Genomic DNA, 7,687 nt, shown 5'->3' with positions numbered 1-7,687 from the left:
CTTAATATATTTTTATTTATTTCTTTTTTTTTTTTATGTTAATAGGCCTATAAAAAATCCAGACAAGTAAATAACACCTATAAAAGAATGGGTCAAAACTTTGCTTCAATGCTTGTTAAATTATGAAAAAAAAAACTTAAAACTTAGATTAAAAAATCCACATTCATGAAAGGATGAATTCCATCTTATGAATTAAAAGTCTAAAAAAATTTAATATAAAAAAAAGTTTGAGAAAAGTTGCTCTTTCTGTAAATGAAGCATGAAAAAACTCTAAAATTCTTTTATTTTGAAATGCAATTTTCATTTTGCAAGCAAAACTGTTCGAAAAGTTAGTATCCATTTTCTTATAAAAAAATTAGAAATATTTTATTTGAGCTAATAATTATAAATTATTATGCAGAAATTTTTTTTGTTTAATAACTAAAAATATTTTTTATTTGTACAAATTAAATCATTTTACCTTTGACTTGTTATGAATTGTTATTAGATATTAGTAATTTTTGTTTTGGTAATTAGTTTATGTTTGAGTTGAAAATGAAAATTAAAAAGAAAAGTATGAGCTAAACTGTAACAACTCTGATTTTCGAGTACATGAGATCTTTTCTGAAAGTACAGATTTCTCCGGAAGATCAGTAAAGGGAACACCTCTGTTATATCATCAAGCATCTCAATGCTCATTATCATTATGTCATCCTTAAGCTAGAACCTCCTCTGAGGCAAGCTCGATAATGCAATCGCGAAGAACCTAGTTTTTGAACCGTATCGGTTGGCAGTTTTGATTCTGATTTTCGTAAATAGTCTCTGTTTGACGAACCGGACTCGATTCATGAGAGGAGAGAGATAATAGTATAATATTATCATTATATTAGTATTAGAAAATGCTTGAATGATATTATAAGGTTACCTGGTCTGTTTTTGTTAAAAACAGAAAATCGGTTTAACCGGGTTTACGGTTTACTGGTGCAGCTTAGCACCAGCACTCTCTGATGAATTTAGCAATGCTAAGGCCTTATTATACATGTTCTATTCTCATAATAAATATGTTACTAGTGTCATTTATGCTAGTAGCTTAGAAAATAATTTTTAGAGATGTTTTTACGAGTGTTCCGATACACCTAGTTTTAGTAGTTGTATACCAGAGATATTTTAATATTATTTTAATCCACCTCCAAGCCGACCAATCACAACTCACCTTACACCCCCAAGACCTCCAAGGCTGTTTCATTTCATCATTTTGGCCGAAAATAACAAGAGAGAAAAGAGAGAAACTTTCATGAACATTTAATCTTCAAAGCTTGATTTCTTCTGAACTAAAACTCAAATCAAAACTCCGATTTCACCAAAATGATCCTCTCTTCTTCTTCTACATAACCATGTAACTTATCAAGGATGGAAATAAGGTGAGATGGCTGTTCCTTTCCCCTTTCAATTCGGTTTTCAAGGAAACATGCTTAAACAAGTGTTTTCTTGATGTTCTTCCTTAGATCTCTTGCTTAGCTTGACTTGTGGGCCAAAGATCTTTGATTTCCTGCACGTTTAAGGTGATGATAACCTTCCTAAGATGCTTCTGAAGTTCGTTTAGTTGATGGTTTAGAGTTTTAAAGTTGTTCTTGATGTGTTTTAGGAGGAAAAAGTGCTTTAAGAACACTTCAAAGAGTAACCGGATTTGGAGCAGCAAATCAAGGTAGGGTTTGACGAATTTAATCTTGATTGATTGTGTTTGAGTTGTGTGATTATTATATGGTTTGTCTGTGCTCTAAATTGATTGTTTGTGTGAGTAATTCTTGTTGAAATTTTGGTGAAAATTTGATGAAATTTGATGAAATTCAAGCTATGAATGTGTGTTCTTGTGGCTGCTGGAAAACGAAACCCTAGGCTCTAAATTGGGGTTCAATTTGTGTTAAAATCATATAGAAAATATGGGGTTTTAGTGGCTGAGAATTTATTTTGAATTTTGGTAAAAATCGGTTGCTGAAAAGACTGAAAAACGGGTAAAAATAGAGAAAGAATTTGAAGAATATATGAAGAACATGAAGAACACTTTGAGTGTGGTGAAGAACATTGAAGAACACCTTTTAGATCTTAGAAAGGGCAAGAAAGTAAATATTTTGGTGTTTGAGGGGTTATTTGGTAATTTCTGAAAGTTAGGGTGGTTAAAGTAGAAATATTAAAAGTTACGGGTGGTAAAAAGTGAATTTTAAAGGCTAAAGGTAAAGATAAGGTAATTTTCAAAAATTTAATGATAAAATAATAAATAATAATAAAATAATGCGGAAAAGGCAGTTTTCTGAAAAAGTTTTAGAAAGACAACTTTAAGTGCAGAATCTCATAATTACCTTCATAAAACACTTAGGGGGTGGTAATAACATGTTAGTGAGGCAAAGATAAATAAAAGATAAAAAGTTAAAGAAAAGATAAAAACCAAAAACAAAGTCCGTAAAATTTTAACGACAGAAAAACAGACAGAGACTAGTGAACGAACTAGGGCAACTTGGTTAGTACTTGAGTTGCGACTAGAGTTAGGTATAATATGAAAAGTTAAACTGTTTCAGTATAGACTTAATGAACCTATACTTGGGACAGGCTAACTATTCATACCGAAATTTACATAAGCTTTAAATACATACGTTAAGCAGAGAAATCAGAGCAGAGTAGAGAAACACAGAAAACAGAGTAACCAGAGTAAAGTAAAGAGATAAAGAGAAAAAGAGTAATATAGATACAGATGAAAAGAGTAATCAGAGAAGAGAAAAGAGATACATAGAAAAGAGAAACCAGAACAGAGTAAAGAGATATAAAGAGAAGAATAATATAATAAAGATATATATATATATTAGTTACTTGATGCAACCCAGAGCTATATTTATATATATATTAGTTGCTTGATGCAACCCAGAGCTATATTTATATATATTAGTTGCTTGATGCAACCCAGAGCTATATTCAATATATATTAGTTGCTTAATTATACATCATTAGTCCGATCCTTTGTAGGAACTACACGTAATAACGAACTTGCAAAATGAACCCGCATCGCTAGCTTGGAAGGCTAGGGGTTATAGTCGACGTTTATTGATTGACTGCCTACGGCTCCATTGCGTGTGCTCGGGATAGGAATTTTTGGATTGACTATTACTATAGCCTAATCTATTTATATAATAGATATATAGAATATTATTCTAAATTTTCAGTTTTATTGGATGGACTGATGTAGACAACAAACATTTAATGTATTTTATAAGAAGAAAAAATATTTTGAATGGAATATTTGAATGGAATTCCTACAATAAACCTTTACGTTTCCACATCAAAGTTACATATATTACTTCATTTTTGTTTTCCATTTTATGCCTATTGGTGTTCCAAAAGTTTCCTTTCGAAGTCCTGGAGAGGAAGATACATCTTGGGTTGACATATAGTGCTACTTGTCAGATATATATGGGTTATATGGGATTTCGGTGAATAAATATGGAAATCGGGGTAAAAGGATATGGATATCATTATGGGAGAAGTTGATCGTTGAAATGATTGATATAACAGAATTTTCTATCGGTATCTATTTTTATATTTCATATTTATCTTACTATATTTATCTTACTAAATAATCTTATTTATATATTATTATATTTAATATTTAGTTTAGAATATTTAATGCATATTTCATTTAAATGTATATTTAAATAGGGAAACTAAGTTACCTACAGCAATTTTTCGCTTCCCCAGAGCAGAGCAGAGTATATATATATATATATTCCTACAGTAAGCAGAGGCTGTCTCAAATGAGCGGCTATTATTATATGCGCATTTATTTAGGAACGGAAAATCATATCCGGGAAATCGGGATTACTCGTGACTGGATAAATGTCGGGATTGCGGGCAGCCAACCGACACATGAGCTCATGGCCTGCGCTAGGGCTAGACATGCATCATTCTTGTCTGCGCATCATTCTCTGTTGCATTCTTTTCTGTGTGTGATCTACTTCTTTATGTTTGTCTGCTTGTATGTTATTTCTGTGTTTTATTTTCTTGTATTCTTTTGTTTGTGTTCTGCTTTTTGTTGTCTCTACTTTCTCTTTCTATCTTTATCTTCTGTTTACTGTTTCGCTATATTATGTTATTCGTCTACTAATCGACCCCAAATAAATGAACGTAACTAATAACCCCAGCCCTACTAAGAACTCCCCAGTTCTTACCCCTTCTCTCTCCCTTCCCCCTTCAGATGGAAGTAAGAGTACCTTACCATAGTTCGCTGATGACCGTTCGCAAGAAGATGATTCTGCTCTAGATAGTCTTCTGAGTCTAGGGTGAATATCATTCTCTGTTTATATGTATATACTGTGAGACCAGCCAACGTCTGCACCCCGCTTGTATGCGCACTTTAACCTAAATCCTGTGTATGAGATTTTTGTTGTGTGGTTACTTCATGAGGTACCAGAGAGACGTCCTGTGGAAAAGTCTGATCGTGCAGAGGAGTAGCAGATGATGTTCTATCTTTTGATGGCGTTCCACCTGACTTGAGTTGTGAAGACTTAGAACGTACTTTCCCTCGCTGTAGTAGTTTAGAGGGACTAGGTGAGTATAGAATCTAGGCTAGCCTAAGTGCCAGCTTAGAGACCTCTTGAACAGGTCAGGACCTGGGATGTTGTATGTATATATATATATGTATATAATTATTATCTAGCTATATCTAGGGGTGTTCTAACTAAAGGTTTATACTCTAATAAAGGCTGGATAACTGAATGTTGCTAGTTACTCGTGATGTATTTATGTGTGGTTGTTTATAACTGTTTTATCTGTTATTACTTGTGAATTGATTATGAGTGATTCTTTCTATTAATCCAAACGTTTTCAAAAAAAAGAAATACACCTCGCAAATTAACTATGCTTTTTTAACAACGAATCAGGCTCATATGATAAATAATAGATAATAATTAGGAAGACAAATTGGTAGCGCTCAGTTTTCGATATGATCTAGACATATTGAAAATTGGGTCGTTACAATTTGGTATCAGAGCAGTTCGTTCCCAGTAGAGCCTGGGGAATGGACTGACTATGCTTCATTGCATACTCTGTTGTGTGTCTCATGCGTATAGGATATCCCAGTGATATATGTTGCATGCTTGTTTCTGTGTTTTCATTTTGGGAATGTTCACACTTGACTTGAAGTGTTAAGACTGATCACCTTAACAATGATTGTTTGGTGTGAACAGGACTACAATGGGTTCACGGAAACGAGGCGTACGGGAAGGAATTCCTAATGTTAACTACGAGAGGGAACAGGAAACGTTTATGGCTACCATGAACAACGTGGCTGAAGTAGAGCGTGAAGCTGCTGTAGCAGCGACTAGGGCTATTGAACGTCTCGGAGTGAGAAATAGGAACGAGAATGAATACGGAGAAGATAATGGGAATGATGAGAACAACTTAGGGCATCCTGAAAGACCTATGACCCTTGCGACCTTTCTGAAGGTTAATCCGCCTAAGTTCAAGGGTACACTTGTTGCGACTGACGCTGATAACTGGTTTCGAGGTATTGAACGATCACTGAGAGCGCAGCATGTTCCGGAAGGACAACACATGGAGTTTGCTACTTATATGCTCGAGGGAGAAGCTGAGTACTGGTGGCAGGGGATACAGCGACTGCTACAACAGAATGAAAATGACATTCCTTAGGATATCTTTAGGGACGAATTTTATAAAAAGTATTTTCCGGGAGCAGCACGAGATGCTAAGGAGATAGAGCTTATGCAGTTGAAACAAGGGGATATGACTATTGCTGAGTATGCCCGTAAGTTCGATGACTTGTGCCATTTCTCCAAGATTTGTCAAGGAAACCCAGAAGACTTTGAGGAATGGAAGTGTTTAAAGTTTGAAGGAGGACTCCAAGAAAAACTGATGAATTCTGTTGTTTCGCTAGAGATACAAAATTTTGCTGAACTAGTGAATAAAAGTAAACTAGTGGAAGAATGTTCAAAGAAGGTGGCGATAGCTCGAGCAAGTCGTAGGGAGGATTCACAAAGAGATTTTGTTCAAAATTTAGCCCATAAGGGTCGCAACTTTAAAGCCATTGGTCAATTCCAGCGTTGGAATGGAAACCACCGAGATGTCAGCCTTCTAACTCGCAATAATGGTAGTGACAATAACCGTGACATTAAACAAGGACATGAGAGTCAACCTCACCAAGCTCAAACTGGTGTAGTATGCCCAACTTGTGGAAAGCATCATGGTAGTAGGCTTTGCCGGTTCAGAATAGGTTTATGTTACTACTGTAATAAGGAAGGACATCGGGCAAGAGACTGTCGAAAAAGAATGGTAGATGAGTCCGCTGGAAATACTATAAAGTTTGGATTTATCGCTCAAGGTAAAGTAAGGCAAGGCAATGGTAAATGAGCCCGTCAGGCTTACATAAACCCTGCATGTAAGCAATGCAGAAAAGAGTATAGTAACAGGTCTTGCCAGTTTGGATCACCTAACTGCTATACTTGTGGAGAACTTGGACACATTGCCAAGGATTGTCCGAAGGGATTTACTCGAAATCCAGTTAGAACCCAACAACAAGGACGAGTGTTTGCTATCACTATTGACGATGTTGTGCAATCGGATGCCCTCATTCAAGGTCAGTGTTATGTCAAGAATCGATTTCTAACTGTACTGTATGATTCAGGTGCATCGCATTCTTTATTTCTCTAACTATTGCTCACGAGTTAGGATTATATTTCTTTAAATTGAATTTTTACTTGATTGTCCATACATCTGCATCCCAAAATGCTTTGACCAGTTTAGTATGCCTGCAAGTACCATTCGCTATTAGGAACAGAACTTTTATACACGATCTAATCTGTTTGCCTCTATGTGGTTTAGAAGTTATTTTAGGATTAAATTGGTTATCTAAGTATCATGTTTTCCTTGATTATTTTAAAAGAACTGTTGTTATTCCATCTGATAGTTTATGTACTAAACCATTTCTATCCCACACCTTATATCTGAATTCTGTAAGAGTTACCTTAGGCGGAAGTGATTGTGAGGGGTACGTTCTGTTAGCGGCTAGCTCGAATGATAGTGAATTAAGCTTAGAACGAATCCGAATGGTGAAGGAATTTCCTGATGTTTTCTTGGACGACATACCTGAGTTTCCTCCTCAGCGAGAGATAAAATTCAACATTGATCTAGTACCTGGAACCAGACAGATTTCCATAGCACCACACTGGATGTCACCATTGCTTGCAGAGCTGAAGAAGCTGTGAGATAGGATCGTAGTGGCCTATAGAGGTACAAGAACAGAATTTGTGTACCTAACTCTGGAGAATTGCAACAAAAGATTCTTGCTGAAGCTCACCAAAGTAGACTTTCTATGCATCCTGGAGTGACAAAGATGTATCGAGATTTGAAACAAATGTTCTGGTGGTCGGGCTTAAAGAAAGAAGTAGCTGATTATGTCTCAAAATGTTTAACCTGCCAGAAGGTGAAGGTGGAACATCTGAAGCTGTCAGGAACCCTGCAACCCTTAGAAATACCACAATGGAAATGGGAGCAGACCACTATGAATTTTATCACGAGATTGCCAAGAACCTCAACAGGACGTAATGCCATTTGGGTGATTGTGGACAGGTTGCCAAAGTCGGCGTGCTTCTTTTCGATTCGAGTTGACTATACTTTAGAAAGGCTAGCACGGATATATATTCAAGAA

The sequence above is a fragment of the Arachis hypogaea genome, chromosome 18, assembly GCF_003086295.3.
Source record: "Arachis hypogaea cultivar Tifrunner chromosome 18, arahy.Tifrunner.gnm2.J5K5, whole genome shotgun sequence".
In the NCBI taxonomy this organism is placed as follows: Eukaryota; Viridiplantae; Streptophyta; class Magnoliopsida; order Fabales; family Fabaceae; genus Arachis; species Arachis hypogaea.
The sequence above is the reverse complement of the archived record's forward strand: the minus strand, read 5'-3'. Positions refer to the sequence as shown.